This window comes from Panthera tigris, chromosome B1 (genome assembly GCF_018350195.1).
Source record: "Panthera tigris isolate Pti1 chromosome B1, P.tigris_Pti1_mat1.1, whole genome shotgun sequence".
Lineage (NCBI taxonomy): Eukaryota > Metazoa > Chordata > Mammalia > Carnivora > Felidae > Panthera > Panthera tigris.
The window spans coordinates 8,611,368-8,626,656 of record NC_056663.1 but is presented as its reverse complement, the minus strand read 5'-3'; the positions used below and the strand labels follow the sequence as shown (position 1 = coordinate 8,626,656).

At 40.5% G+C, this 15,289-nt stretch overlaps 1 long non-coding RNA gene across 1 annotated transcript in view; it reads right to left on the bottom strand.

Annotated features, from left to right (window-relative positions):
* Positions 1–3,724: 3,724 nt before the first annotated feature.
* LOC122237830 overlaps positions 3,725–15,289 on the bottom strand; it is a 245,857-nt gene continuing 234,292 nt past the window's right edge. The window contains exon 3 of the long non-coding RNA XR_006216477.1: positions 3,725–3,768. This is a non-coding gene — a long non-coding RNA (uncharacterized LOC122237830). The remainder of the gene's footprint in view (positions 3,769–15,289) is intronic.

Sequence of the window (15,289 nt, the reverse complement as noted above, 5' to 3'; positions counted from 1 at the left end):
TATCTCAAATATTGTGTCCTTTGTGAAAACACTTCTAGGAGAGGATTTTGTGGTACTGAAACTGTTCACGAGCATCATTTAGCTCGGTTTTAATTTAATTTTAAGTTAGTGCAAGTGATTTTCTTTCCCCAGCATATCTTGATGTTATATATTCTATTCATTTGGTCATTATCACATACACGGAAACATAAGTAAATGACACGAAGAGAGCATTGTATGGCCTACAGTGGGTTAGGTTTGGAATCACAGAATATGCTGGAAGGCAGAAGATACAGCATGTGGAGTTACAAGTCCCAACCTACATAGAACGTTGCATTGAATCTTGGTTCATAACAAAGTCACACCATTTTTACATCATCCATTTTGCAGACCAAGGTGAGACACAAAGTGTAGTTATTAAAGATATCAATTTACCTAAAAGCCCAAACTTCCCTATTTTTTTAAGTTAGTGTCAGGCAGAGAACCCAGGACTACATATTTTTCCAGAACGAAAATGGTATCACTTCATCTGAAATGCACAGCATAAATCTCTTTATAGAAGTCGCTCTCAAATGTAATACAAACAACATCCTTCTGCTTCTATCATGAAGACCTCAAAAGAATTGTTATATGTAATCAAACATGTGATACATAAATCTTCTTTAATTATATATGTGTAATATACAATACTATATATGCATATATATGTGTAGGTGTGAAATTATGTTATTTTCATAATATTTGTCTTAGTGTTGCTGTGAGTTTATGGTCTTGGGTAAATGTTAAAAGAGTTATAAAAGCTATTTTCATAATATTTGTACTTGTAATACATGTGAAATTTAAAGACGATCTCTGCAGGGATCTAATGATATACCACTATAGCCTTCAAATAAAGTAAAACTTTCAGAACAGTATTTTTAAAATGTATGACTCCCACCCTTCAGACTTGAAATATTTATACAGTAATTTCTGTGCATTTGATAGGAGAGAAAATGAAATGATTTGGTGTGCTTTAACATATACCAAACGAAATATGGCTATCCGTGTATTTTGAAGCTAAAAATTGTTGGACAGTAGCTCGTGGAAAGACAAAATGAGTTTGAGACAAAGGGTCACTTGGAAAGTGCGAGGTTGTTAAGAAGCCCATCAGAAAAGGATGAGAAATGAATTATATCGCTGTTACCTCAATGACATGGGTGGGAGGTTGGCAATATGAAGATGGGAAGTGAGATCAAGGCAAGAAGTAACGTTCTTACTGGGGATGTAAAAGTAGAGGCTATATAAACAACTGGTAGATAAATCAATATGAAAACATTCTTCCCAAGAAGCTAAAAGGTAGAGCAAGGGGCTTTTATGAAAGGAAATGCCAATGGGTCTTGCAGAGAATAAAACCTTCTGTTACATTCTACTTCATTTAGTTTAGCCTCATTACAGAATCTCGGGATGCAAAGTACTGCTCCCATTCGGAATGTCTTCTGAAAACACAAATGTGTGAATGTGTTTAAAAAAAAAAATTATCAAGAGGTATTGTATCAGTGTTCAATATATCCTAATCCAGTTTATCGCTTTAGAAGGCAGTCAGCAGAATGATTTTCATTGTCCTTGGATTTTTTTTTACATGACTCATGCTTGATTTCTGAGAACACACACACACACACACACACACACACACACACACACACACACACATCTGAGGTTTCTAGACAAAGTGCATTTTTTTAAATGTCCTAAAATATTTTACATAAAAATAGGTAATTGTTGAGATACTTGATAATTAAAACCTTTTAAGTACAATTCAACTTTAGCTGTTAAGTTTTCTACATTCAAAAAACTCAAAAATCAAAAACCAAAAAACATCCAGACACATGTTCTTCCAGTATCTCCACGAGGGAGTAAAATCTTGTCTTTAGTGTCTGCATAAACTCACAGAGCTGCCAAATGAGTTAATAACATTTTGAACGCATGGACCAATAACTGTAGAGACTGCTTCCCACTCAATCACTAAGTCACTGTTTTACACGTGTGACAGTCCTAGAGGGGGCTCTGGGGTCTCCACGGAATTTGGATTGTGTTTTATCGTCGATAAAAATTCAACTTGCAGGGTATTCGGGAACAGCTCAGGTGTGCTTCATAACAACCGCTATAATAGTAACGTGTTTACTCCTATCAGGTATTCAGCTCAGGTCTTGGTTTTTTGTTTTATTGTTAGGAGCAGGGGAGACTGGTAGCGGTCAATACCCCTCGTAAACCCAGAGCACAGACGCAAACTGCTTGAGGAACACTATTGTAAGCCAAGCGTGGCCAGCTTAATCAACTATGTAGTAAAAAGCTGGTAACCACCTGGAAAACAGCTGGCAAACGAGTCAAATTAAATTATTAATACTGTCTCTTCCATACTGTTTCCATTACCAGAGCAGCACTGTGGCATTGAGGGCAATGTGTGGGCTTTGCATTTAGGAAAACCTGAGCTTCAAAGTAGGAAAATTAGCCTCCATGAGCCTCAAAGTTTTCAACTGTCAAATGGGGATGTGAATACCCTGTTCATGGCTTGTTTTAATGAATTAAATGAGACAGTGGATGCACAGTGCTTGGCAAACCAAATGTATCTGAAAACTAGCAGGGAACTGCATGACCTTTTTTAAGCTGGATCATTCAAAATAAAGCAGCGGCTTGGTTTTTCGTTGTGTATCCCTGCCCATCTTTGTAATCCTGGAGGCTAAGCATCTTCATAAAATACTAACGACCCCCAAAACTTATGCCATAAAATTTGGACTTATCTTATGTAGGATTCCTTTATGGAGTCAAGCATGAAAGTGAAAAGTGCTTTGACGGCCTTTTCCCGTTTAATTCTTCAGACACAGAAACCAGAAAGATTCACAACCATGTTATGTTAATGACCACACTTTCAAAATGCCCCTAGAACCACAATAAATAACCTATGACATCCATAACCATTTTGTGACTCATTGTTCATAACCAAAGGACTTCCCTGACATTTATACACTCTGTTAAACCACCCGTATCTGTGTAAAATTTTTTAAAAAGGCATTAGCAGGTATGTTTTATACTAATCAGACCAAGGCTATTCAAACTTATGACCCAAAGCCTGTTGAAAGACTCAGTTCTTAGAACAGGCTGTTATTCAATTATGGAGAAACCTGCCTTTTACAGCACATTAATTAACTATAAAATTATGAACTTTCTCTATATATCTATGTCCTGACACCGCAAAATGATATTAGTTGAAATGTTGTTTTTATATGCTTTAGTAACTTAATACATTTAAGGGTGGCATAAACGTCTCTTGACAATCTTTTTTTTTTTTTTTTTTTGTGATAGACACTGTCATTTAATTGCATTTGGTGGTTTATGAACTATAATCATCTGACTCTTTAACCTTCGGAGTCTTGCAGTGTAAGCATCCGTGAGCAGAAAATGCACCTTACGCTTTCCAGGAGGCTAAAGAGTGTACACCCTCCATCCAAGCCCTCTGGTAAGGAGAGAGAACCACAGCGAGGACAGGAGCTGCATTCCAGCGAGATGGTTTCAGGCTCTTAGTTCTCAACGTTACCTGATCCTTTGAATTCATTATTAAAATACAAGTAAATCCAGGAGGGCTAACACCTTAATCTGTTCTCAGCCCACAACTGGACTGAAGCACAGGGCTGATCAGAAATCTGCACTGCCAGCCAGAGTAGGGCATTACTACAGAAAAGCAGGAGTAAGACACAAATATCCCTACTGACCTTCTCGAATCTGCTTCAGTTTGAATTTGTTTCAGTTGTACCCCTGTGAGATAACAGAAAAGGAAATAATTCAGTGTGCAGATGCTTACAGGGCTCTTTCACACCCCTGGGAAACTTAAGTTGAATGAAAATAATGTCAACATTGTGATTTTATAAAAACCATAACTCATTTTAAATATATCTTGAACGTTAGAAAGTATTACATATCATTAACACATGGAGGTGTTTGTACATAAGCCAACATAAATTTGACTAGAGTGCTATCCTGCTAAAGCCCTTGGGAGAAATCCCAACCATCTGATAATAATAATGCATCTCTCACAGAAGTGTCTCTGGAAAAGGGACAAACATTGGAAACCACGAACAATGGGACTTGTGATGAGCACTGGGTGTTGTGTGTGATGATGAATCACGAAATTCTATGCCTGAAACCAACAGGGCACCACATACTAACTAACTAGAATTTACATGAAAAGTTGAAACATTGAAAAACTAAATAAAATCCCAAAGACAAAATACATAAACAAAAAAATAAAATAAAATAAAATAAAATAAAATAAAATAAAATAAAATAAAATAAGAACAACAGACTACCTGATAATGGCATCTGATAACGGCAAGTTGAAATTAAAGGCTAACGTCAGGGTACGAATGATACGAATATTAATGTTACAGAAGCATAAAACACATGTCAGCTGAAGGAGACAAAATATACTGATGACAGGACTCTGCTGGCTTATACAAAAGGCAAGAAGTGATGCCCAGAGATGCTGTCTGAGACTGTGGTGTGAACCTGAGATTTTCACAGGGCACATGCTTCCTTGCCCTTGAATAAAGACAGAGTTGCCATAGCCAAAAGTCAGTGTAAATGCGATTTATAAAATAAAATCTGTATGTTCAATTAGCATCATGCTCGTAACAGAACTTCAAAATGGCAAATGAAGCTTACAGGCATTTTGGCATGTTCATATACTGACACCTTGAAAATGTGCTTTAATTATGCCAAAGTTGTGCAGGGAAAGGAGGAAGCTGAGGAAAGGTGGATAAGGCAGTCTACAAGAACCTACCCCCAAATTAGAAACCACTGAACTCCAGTATCTACTAAAGCACCCGTCCCCAAACATTAGTATAAGCCTACCTGCTAACAATCAGCTAGAGAGCTTGGTGATTACAATTTCTTATTTATCCAGTCTAATGAGAGATCAAACAGTCGGCTTCTTTGAAATGTTCCCCGGGACATTCTGATATTCACAGGAACTGGAACCACTAGACCAGACTCTTCAGACTTGACTGGCCAGAGCCAGCTCTGGCCGCAACCAGGTCTCTGCAGCTCTCTGGCTGGTTTTTCATACTTAATTGACACATATTCTCCCTAAATCTGTATATTGGATTGCAGAATGGATGCAAAGTACAAATTCAAAGGCCACTGAGAACTCTCCCCAGCACCTCCTCATCCGTTAATAACAGCAGAAATCATCTCCCTGATCTGGTATCTTCCATTTCCTGGTCCCTGAAGGAGGGAAATCAAGTCTACGGCGGTGTGCTTTTTGCAATTTGCTCACATATTTGAAGGGTTTCTGCTCCTACTGACAGATGTATAAAATTCATTGCTTGTGAAAAGAAGGGGGAACAAAAAGAAAGGGGTAAGATTTATGTTCGAAGATGCCGCAGGGTTTAGTTACAGTAGAATGAAGATTATGCATAAAAGAAAATCCTAGAACTCTTTGTTCCTGGCATAAAACATGATGCTGTAATGATGGCCTTTCTTTTCAGAGCATTTTAAGTGTGACTGAAGAAACTCATATGTGAGACATCCACACTGCAAGCTGTCTTGATGTTGATAACTCAAACAGCTGATTTGATTTACGAACTTTGCACGTACCATTTAGTTCTGTATTTCCCGACATGATTGTGCAAATCCGATTTTAGTCTTCTTTTAAAGGTTTGAGTTTTATTATATTTAAGAAATGACTATGAGTAACGTCAATGTGGCCAGGGTAACAATGTTAAGTGGAAGCTACTGGATTAAGAGTAATCAGTAATAACATTATTGAAGGAATTCGTGTTTGAGATAAGGAAATGTATCTTCTAGGGTCCTCCATGGAAACAGAAGAGGCAAGAAGATAGAGTAAGAAATTATGTGATGAATGGAAATAGATTCTTTCTGGTATTTCTGATCTGGTAATGATTCTATATGGTAATGATTCCTTTTGAAAAAATAAATGAATGTTCTAACTAATAATAATTAATAACTTTAAATCTTAGAGGCTTAAAAAACAATGACTTCTTTCTCTCTCATACCACATGTCTATGATGGGTGAACTGAGACTCCCCTCAATAGTGCTCTCACTCAGGACAATAGAACATTGGCTCTCTGGAGTGTTGCTGGTAATTACAGCAGAGAAAAAGAGAAGGCATGGTAAACTGTGCACAAAGTAAAAGCTTCTATCCTGAAATGATAGAATTTAGCTGATGTTTCACTCATCCAAGCAACTTCAAGTTGGCCAGGAAGTGTAATCTGAACCATGTACCGGAAAGGGAGGAAAATAGGATATTTGGTGAACAACAACAATCACTTCAATAGTTTGCCCTTCTGGTCATTAAATGTTTGAGCTCCTTTCCCTTGAACAACCACAAAAAAAACATATACCGACTCACTTCCCAAGCAAAGTCACATCAAGTCACAGCTGTACTTCAATGTCCATGATCTCCAAGTGATGCTAAGTGTCCTAACAGGTCTCCTCCTTGTCTGGAGAGCTATGCACAGACAAGGCATCATCCAGCACCAAACCCCCAACTGCCAACCCCAATATTTAATGGTAGTACAAAGACAGATCACTGTCATTACCAGGAAAGGTGGCAGACAGTGAAGTCACCGGTCTATAGAAATTCTGAAATCATGCTAGACAAATGTCCTGGGGAGCCTTAGGCTGGGAGAATAGAGAATGTTGTTTAGACTGTATTCTGGTTCCTAAAAGGGTCCCACCAGCCCTGCCAGCCTAACTTTTTCCACGGCTCTTGGCTACTCTTCTGATTGTTTGTTTATTTATTTTTTATTATCCTTCTTGGTCACAACTGAGTTGGAAATGAGGCTGTAATGCCATGTCCTCACTGGAGGCTAAGCAGCTTTCTCACTGGGCTCCCAAGCCTCCCAGAAAGTTAGGGACTAAGGGTCATTTTAATTCTAGGACAGGCATATAATGTTTTCTCCATGCTCATCATGATTTCTCCCACAGTGCACTCTCAAAATCTTAGCAGTTTTTAAAATGTTTGCCTCAGTCAGTTACAAGAGCCAACAGCCACATCCAGAATTCTTTCTAGACATTATTTCTTAGATTTACAATATTTCTTTGCTTTTTGCCCCAAGCTTTCTCTTTCTCCACTTAATTACAAGCTGTGGGCCAATCAGGCGGAGGTGGGAGATACCTTTAATCTCTTTTCCCTGAGCTATTTTATTCAATTGAAAGGATTTACTATATGCTACCTTAATCCATTCAAAGCCTTTTAATAATGGGAATAAACAGCTTTAGCCTTGATTGGATCCTCGCCTCAAGGCTAAGTTTTGATCAGATTTTGTTGCTCAAAGAGTTTTTTCCAACCCAAGTCCCTGAATCTGTAGACTCTATTTTGTTTTGTCATAGCTTCCCATTGAGTATTATTAATGATTATGGAAATATTAAGAGTTATTCCAAAGAACACCCTGGATTCCAGCCATAGAACTCCCTACCCACTTTGTATAGTAGGAGCCAACTTCCTGTTACTAGTAAGGATCAATCTCTGCTCATTTGTTCAGCAGTAAGAAGAGTTTCACAGGGCCAGAAAGTGGTCTTAGCTTCCACATCAATGGAACTATGGCTTTCTATCTTGTGGAAGGTTTTCTCTCTTGGGATTAGTATCCCCAAACCTTCTAAGCCCAAGGTTGTGAGGACAGGAAGCAAATATTTTATAAATTTCCTAGAACAATGAAGGGAGAATTTTTTAAAGGGGTCATGATGCTAGTAAACACTGTGCAGACAAGGACAGCGAATCTCTATCTGTGATACGGATCTGTTCTTGAAAGGACTAATTGCTGACCCTCCACAGTGGAAGGAAGCTAATGTAATCAATTTGCCTCCAGATGGCTAGATAGTAACCAATCTCTCCAGATCACTCCAAGGAATGGGGCCATGTTGATGGCTCAGTGTTGACATCTGCTGTTGGCAGGTAGGGCACTCAGCATCATCAATGACTGTATCCACATCAGCCTTGAAGAGGGAAATTTTATGCTACTGAGACTTTTTATAGCCTTTATTGAACAAAATTGCCATGGCGAGAAAGAGAGAGAGACAGAGAATGAATGAGGTCACCACATATCTGCAAGATGAGTTTTCTTGGTTATCTGACTATTGAGAACATCCTCTGCAGGGGGTATCCTTTACTAGGCATTGACATAACACACAGATGTCTTATACACTGTATGCCCATGCCAAAAGACACAACTCAACACTCCTTTGAAAGATCAATCACCTTGTCACTAATCTGACCAATCGGATTCTTTTCAACTGGCTATACCATTATCCAACGTTCATTATTTGGTGTAAATTCATATATCAAATTATTTCTCCTATAAAACGATGTGGAAGATCAGATATATGCCCCACATTGTTCCTACTGGGAAAATTTCATTTCACAGCCATCTGTCAAGGGTGCTTTTGAATGGGCTATGATACATTAGGAAAAACCCATACAAGTAAGCCTGAATTGTTTTCTTCCTCAGGCAACTAGTCAACCTGAGGAATTTTCTACCAAGTTTGGGATGTGAGTTGAGGAAAAGACCACAAAATGGCAGGAGCAGGACTGAGACACCTGCTCGTGCAATTTTCACTGATTTTCTGGCCCTGCTTGGGAATGTGCCATCCAGAGCATTGCCATTTAGTACTGGAACGGTGATGCTTGTGCTCGGCCTTATGACCTGCTAGAGCAGCAATATCCACCAGGGAGCCTGATAGACACTGCTTGATCTAAGTCATCCACCACGAGTCTAGCACGGTGGGCAGAAACCTACCAGAATCCCTGTAATGGTGTTTCACAACCTTTCACCCACTTTCTGGAATTGTTCCAGTTCATGGACTCAGAGACTGTTGATTAAGGGAGAAACTGTCTCCCTTTTAGGAGGGATCCCACAACACACCTCAAATATATGCCTTAAATTTTCTTCTATGCCTTCACTAGAGGGATAATAGACATTTACCAGGGTAACTGTGATCTAGGAGGTGGTAAAGACCCAGATTTGCCAAGAGTATCTCGACACTGGCTTTGAGTCTGCATTAATCCCTGATAATCAATGTGTCACCGAGGTCCACTGGTTGTAAGGGGTGGGAGAAGACTGACGACTCCGGAATCCGGGTGGCAAGTTCAGGCTGGGGTCCTGTGAGCCCACAGAATCACTGTGTTCTTTTCCAGTCTCGGAATGCAGAGTTGGAATAGATACACTCAGCACCGCACCGGGCAGAACTCCCACATTGTCTCCTTTATCATATAGAGGAAGGGTTATCTTTGAAGCCAGAAGCAATGGAAGCTTTTATGACTCCAGGGCTAGAGGGAGAAGTGGGAGAATTCATTTTCTCAGAGTCCAGTAAAAACTGAAACCAGGCAGGAAGGGCTGGAGAGGGGAGGGGGCAAGGCATGGAGGGAGCAGCCGTTCCTGCCCTCCGGACGCCTGCAGGGGTCCCTCTGACTGCATGCCAACCAGAGCTGGCCAGCTGGCCTGGTCCCTGCAGCCTCAGCGCTTAGCTCCCAGGGCACAGAACAAGGCGAAGAATGATGGAGAACAGATAGGGTTGGAAAAAGAAAATAATAAGCAAAACTACCAGAGGCATTTATTCTGGTCATCAAATAAAAAAGCCAGAATGGTATTTTCTGGAAGAGGTGTTTTATCACAGAAAGAGAGACCCTTTAAAGAGGTGTTGTGAATGTTGACAACTGATATGGGACTTCCTGAGAGAGGAAAAGTGGGATTCGTTTTTTAAACAAACTTAACTTTAATTAAACCGAAGGAAACCAAGTTTGTATTATGTTAGAGATTATGTAGTTTGAGCTTAGAGCATATAAAGGTATTCCTGGATCAGGTCCTACAGAAATATGGATTATAGGTCAACAGAGAGCTTTTGTTTTGGTTTTGATCTTAGAACTTTATTGAACACAGCAAAAACTGTGTACAATATATGTCAGATATATGTGTAGCATATCTTCTTTTTAAATAGATGTATCCATTCATCACACCTATAGATGATGTGTCTTGGGTGAGTGCTTGTAGGTTCATGTGAGTTTTATTTATTTATCCCTAAGTGAGGCAACCATTTTATTCTGAATTTTGCACTACAACTTGGGGACTAAATTTTTAGAAAATGCCCTCATCTCTTATTTCTCCTGATTCACATTGTGAAGTGTTTTTTTGTTTTTGTTTTTAATTTTTTAATGTTTATTTATTCTTTTGAGAGAGAGAGAGAGACAGAGACAGAGTGTGAGCAGGGGAGGGGCAGAGAGAGAGAGGGAGACACAGAATCCGAAGCAGGCTCCAGGCTCTGAGCTGTCAGCACAGAGCCCAACTCGGGGCTTGAACTCCAGACCCTGAGATCATGACCTGAGCTTAAGTCAGAGGCTCAGCCAACTGAGCCACCCAGGTGCCCCTTGCATTCTGATGTATTTTAGACAGCTTATAGAAACCTGCCCATAATTCTACTTTGGCCAAAGTTTTTTGATTTGGAAAACCTAATGCTACAAGTTTTTGCTCGGGTATAGTTTTTTGCTCTCCTTGGTTGGACTTGTCTGGTCACTTTCACATTAAACTTTCCTTGGTCTACTCGCTTATAAAACAGAAAAGGGAATGCCCCAAGGAGAGATTCTTATTTTTTATCAAACAGAGGCACTACTTCTAATCTATTCAATTTGCTTTTTTTTATTATTTATTATAGCTGACTATTCCTTCTCTATCAAAGTCCTCTTTTATTTTCTATTGCAGTTGTACGAGAACAAGCTTGGGACAACAAATTTCTTCTAATAAAGCAACAGTGTCCTTTCATATCCATATTCCCTAGCATACACTCATGCTTCATTATTCAGGTATGGAGAAGTTGAAAGGACTGGGAAGTGTGCTTTGCCCACATAAGAACAGAACTATTAATAAATACTTCTGTGTCTGTAAAACTGCCTCAAAAATTAAGTGATTTTAGTATAAATCATATAAAGGTACTCTTTACATTTTTGTGATTTACAAGGCAGGGAAAGGGGATCTTGGTAATGTTTTGGTCAAATGTCATCTCTGGGATTCTAAATCAAATTAAAAAGAAATGTGTTTCTAGCCAGGAAAACCCTTATATTTATCCTGTCATGGGAGTCCACATTCAAGTTGTGTCTTGGTCAGAGATTGATTGGAATTAGAGCAACAGTTATACATTGGTCTAAGAGTGGGTCCCCAGATGCCCAAATAATAAACCTGACAATGTCCACAGAACATTCTGTACAAGTTAGGTGGTTTACTATGAAGAAGAGAGAAAACATTCCAGAGTGTTCCCTTGAGTTTGACCAAAGCTTCCCGGGGCACCGGGAGAACTTTGCATGCCTTTGCTCCTTAGTTAAAAACATATGTGGTAAGAATTTTGAGAAAAGCTTCTGGTGACAGAGAACTCAACAAGCTGAGAATAGATATGAAGCCAGAAGATCCAGGTTTAAGTGAGGTCTTGCCCTCACCAGCTGTTCCTAAGTCCCTGAGACCCACCTTCCCATGTGTGTCCTGAGAAAAAGGACCTGGTCGACAGTGTGCTTATTTCCGGTCATGATTAAAAATAATGATGCGTGTGAGAAACGCATGAGGAACGAAATACAATGCACAAGTGGTACGTGTGTTTGCTCATAAACACAGAGAAGTAAGGAAGAGCCAGATTCTGTGTGGGCAACGCCAAGCGTTTACAGACAAAGAGACAGAGGCTAAGGAGGCTGACTACATTGTTTAGGGTTACAGAGACAGAGAGAAAAATTAAAGACTAAAGTTCCCGGAAAGTCAGCTCTCTACACAACGTAGGGAGATCCAACAGGACTGTAGATGAGTGTTTTTCAAAACACAGTCTGTGGAAGACCTGCCTCAGAATGTGTGCATATTGGTTGAAATGAAAATGCATGGTCTTTGCCCACGACCAACTGGACCAGAGTCGTTGGGAATGGATTCGTCTGGTACAAATTCCCAAGCCAATCGCGTGCACTCGAGTCACTGCCAATTGCCCCTTAATAGAGACCCTTACAGGGAGGTCAGAGGGTAGAATATTTTTGCATGTCCTTGGACATGGGCTGCTTAGCTCCTCTATCTTTTAAAGGAAGGTGAAAGGTTGCTGCCATCTACCAGTCTGCGATGTCATGCAGGTAAAAATGTGAAAATTAAGGGATTCTACACAGCGTAGGAAAAACAAGAGCCCCCTTGATAAGTGCGCCCACGTAGCAGGGGGCAGCGTGGGTCACTCACTGTTCCCGCTGTGGCACAAAGAGAAAAGTACCCGAGATTGAATTCTCTCAGCGGGAGACACAGACACAGTATCTGCAGGGCGTTTGTTACTGTATGAAACAAACACCAGGTGTTTTCAAGTCTTGATTTACTTTCGAGAGAAACAACACAACCTTCTAGGCCTTCTAAAAATTATGTCCGTGTTCGCAAAAGTGACCCGAGCGTCTATCCTTCCGCGGACTCTGCCGCAGGCCTGTTTTACTGCCTCACCCTGACCATGTACCCTGTGCACATCAAATCATTGTTCTGTGCAGCTCTCCCTGTCAGGGCGTCTGATAGCACACCGGAGAGAAAGGATAGGATGGGGAAAACAAATGCCAGTGTGGGGACGTGTGTTTGGCACTATCGACCATATGGGCTCCATCCCTAATGAGGATTTACGGACTATATGGCCTTAAAGCTCTTCAATAGGCCTCTACTGCAATTTCCTTATTAGTTAACTTTGAGACAGAAGCACGGATTTCTCCGGGTTCAAATGTGATTGAAATGAGCTAATGCACACAAATTTGTCCAACACAAAGCAGTTTACACATCAATGCTTCCTTTCTTCTCACCCCTGCTGAACACATCCATCTTTTCCTGCCCTTTACTGCATTTTATTATTAACAAAAATTTAGCACTTATCTGGTACCAACTATACAGAGACATGTATGTACTGACGTACGACTTTAACAACCCCTGAAGAATTTCACCCAGATGTCACATGAGGGACATCATGGTCAAGTTGGCAGTGGTAAGAGTCCCAAGGCAGTGAGACATCACTAGGCATCCTACATACAGCGCTGGACAAGGTGGTTCTGCAAGGAAGGGATTATGGTGTCCACTTTACATACAGAATCATGGCTCAGAGAAGCAAAGGGGAGAAGCTAGGCCAAGCGCAGAGGAGGAGTTGGTATTCAACTCTGTCGTCCTTCAAAACCTATCCTTCCCTGGACCACATCGATGCCCAACCTAAAACCAGACTGGAAACCTTTCTCCCTCAAGCCTACCCCTTTCTATTTCCCATTTCGGAGAGTGGAATCACAATTAAGCTAGTCATTCAAGAGGGAAATTTGGGGATTTTCTTTCAAACTGTCTTTTTTTTTCTCATTTCCTGCTTCCTATCAGTGGCTTAGTCTTCTTCATTTATACTCTTCATATTTTAAAATATCCTTAGGCATGTAACTTCTACTCTAGGAAGTTTAAGGTCTCACTTATTACCTCAAACTTGGATGGCAAAATAAATCTTTTATCTTTGTCCAGTGAGAGACCTCATGACTCTATCCGTGTCAACATTTCTAGAATGATCTTTCTCAACCCCAGATTTGGATTTGACGATATCACTGTTTCCAGTGTGTCCAAGGTTCTTCATGCCTATTCAAGCAGCCTCGACTCCTGATGTTCCCCTTTGGTAACCGTTTGCAACCTCATGTGCCATTTTCTATGGCATGCCTGTGATAACTCTGCTTCCCATACCTGAAAGGTATTGAACACTCTTCTCTTGTTCCCCTGGGAGAGACCAGTGAAGACTCAAGACTCATTCAAGGGCTACATCCCCTGTGGACACTTTATTAATCTCCAGTGAGAACTACCTACCCCACCTCCCTGCCCCAGTGCCTTATGTAGGGCCCTCTATCACAAGTTGCTTGTTAAATGTCCCCCTACCTGGCATACTGTACCTCCTTTCTTGAAATCAGGGATGGGAGTTTTGTTTGTCTTTGATTTCTAACAGCCAGTACAATGCTGGCAATTAGTACAGCCACTTAATAAGTGTTTATTGAAAGCATAAATAAATGAGTGAGACAACAGTCCATTGTTTTATACCAGGATTAGGTAGATGCGGGGCCAGAGGCTTCATGCAGGGTCTGTAATACAATAAAGATAAGACAAGGTCTCTGACACAGACAGCCTGGCTAGGTGACTGAACAATAGGTCAAGTTTAATTGATGAGTTACATCTTCTTCTCCTTTCTTCTTCCCTATTATTCTGTAGAAATGAGTCTGTTTACCTGAATGAATCAAATTCACTGTGATTCTCCCTTTGCGGCTATGAAACTGTAAGTGGTCTGAGCTCTGAAAGGGAACCAGATATTTCTACAAATTGTTTTGGAGATATATTATCCCAGCTTCATGGACGACTTTGAGGGGATTACCCTGAATGTTTAGCTCACAAAGGTCTGCCTAGAAAAACCAGCTTGGAAAATTGAGGTGGAGAGTTGATTTGTCCCTTTAAAGAGTGCTCATTTTATTACTTCAATAACAAAGGAAAATAGAAAGCGATACCAGAGGGGTCTGTCAAATGGCAAAGAACACCACGGGTTTAGCTATGACTGATATCCGCTAAATCTAAAGGAAAGAGCTGCAGGGGCTTAATCAACCAAAGGTTGATTTTTCTCACACAAGAGGAGCCCTGGAGGAAGGCAGGGCTAGTGAGGCAGTTCCATTAAGTTTTTAGTGACTCGGTTTCCCTTTTCTTTCAGAGCCATCATTATTGGCATTCGGTTTTGGTTTCCACCCAGGCAATGAGTGTGCTTTACAGGCAGGAAGGAGGTGCAGCACCAAAGGGAAATAATGCTTCTTTTTCACCTTATACGACACCCCATGGATGTGGCCTGAAGATATCACACCCACACTGACTTTAAGGAAGCCTACCAGAAGAACGTTTGGTGGGCACTGGACCTCCTTGAACAGATGGTTCTTTTAGTGAGGAAGAAGGGAGAAGAAAACACGACTCTTCTAAGACCCAGTGGCATCTTTCCCATTTGGCTAAGGGGTAGGGATACTGAACACAACATGTAGGCTGATGGCTAAGAAGGATGGAATTTCAGGTTCACAAAGTGCTTACGCAGTCCCGGACACAAATCCATCCACTAAGCTCTCCCTTGACCGGGGTCCTGTTCAGATTTCAGCCTGGATTAACATCTATCAACTCTTACCTACTCTCTAGTATCTCTGCTTTGAGTTTTTCTCATTTCAGTACCTCCTGTGAACTACTATGAGAGCTTTTTTTTTTTTTAATTTATTTTGAGAGAGACAGATAGATATAGAGAGTG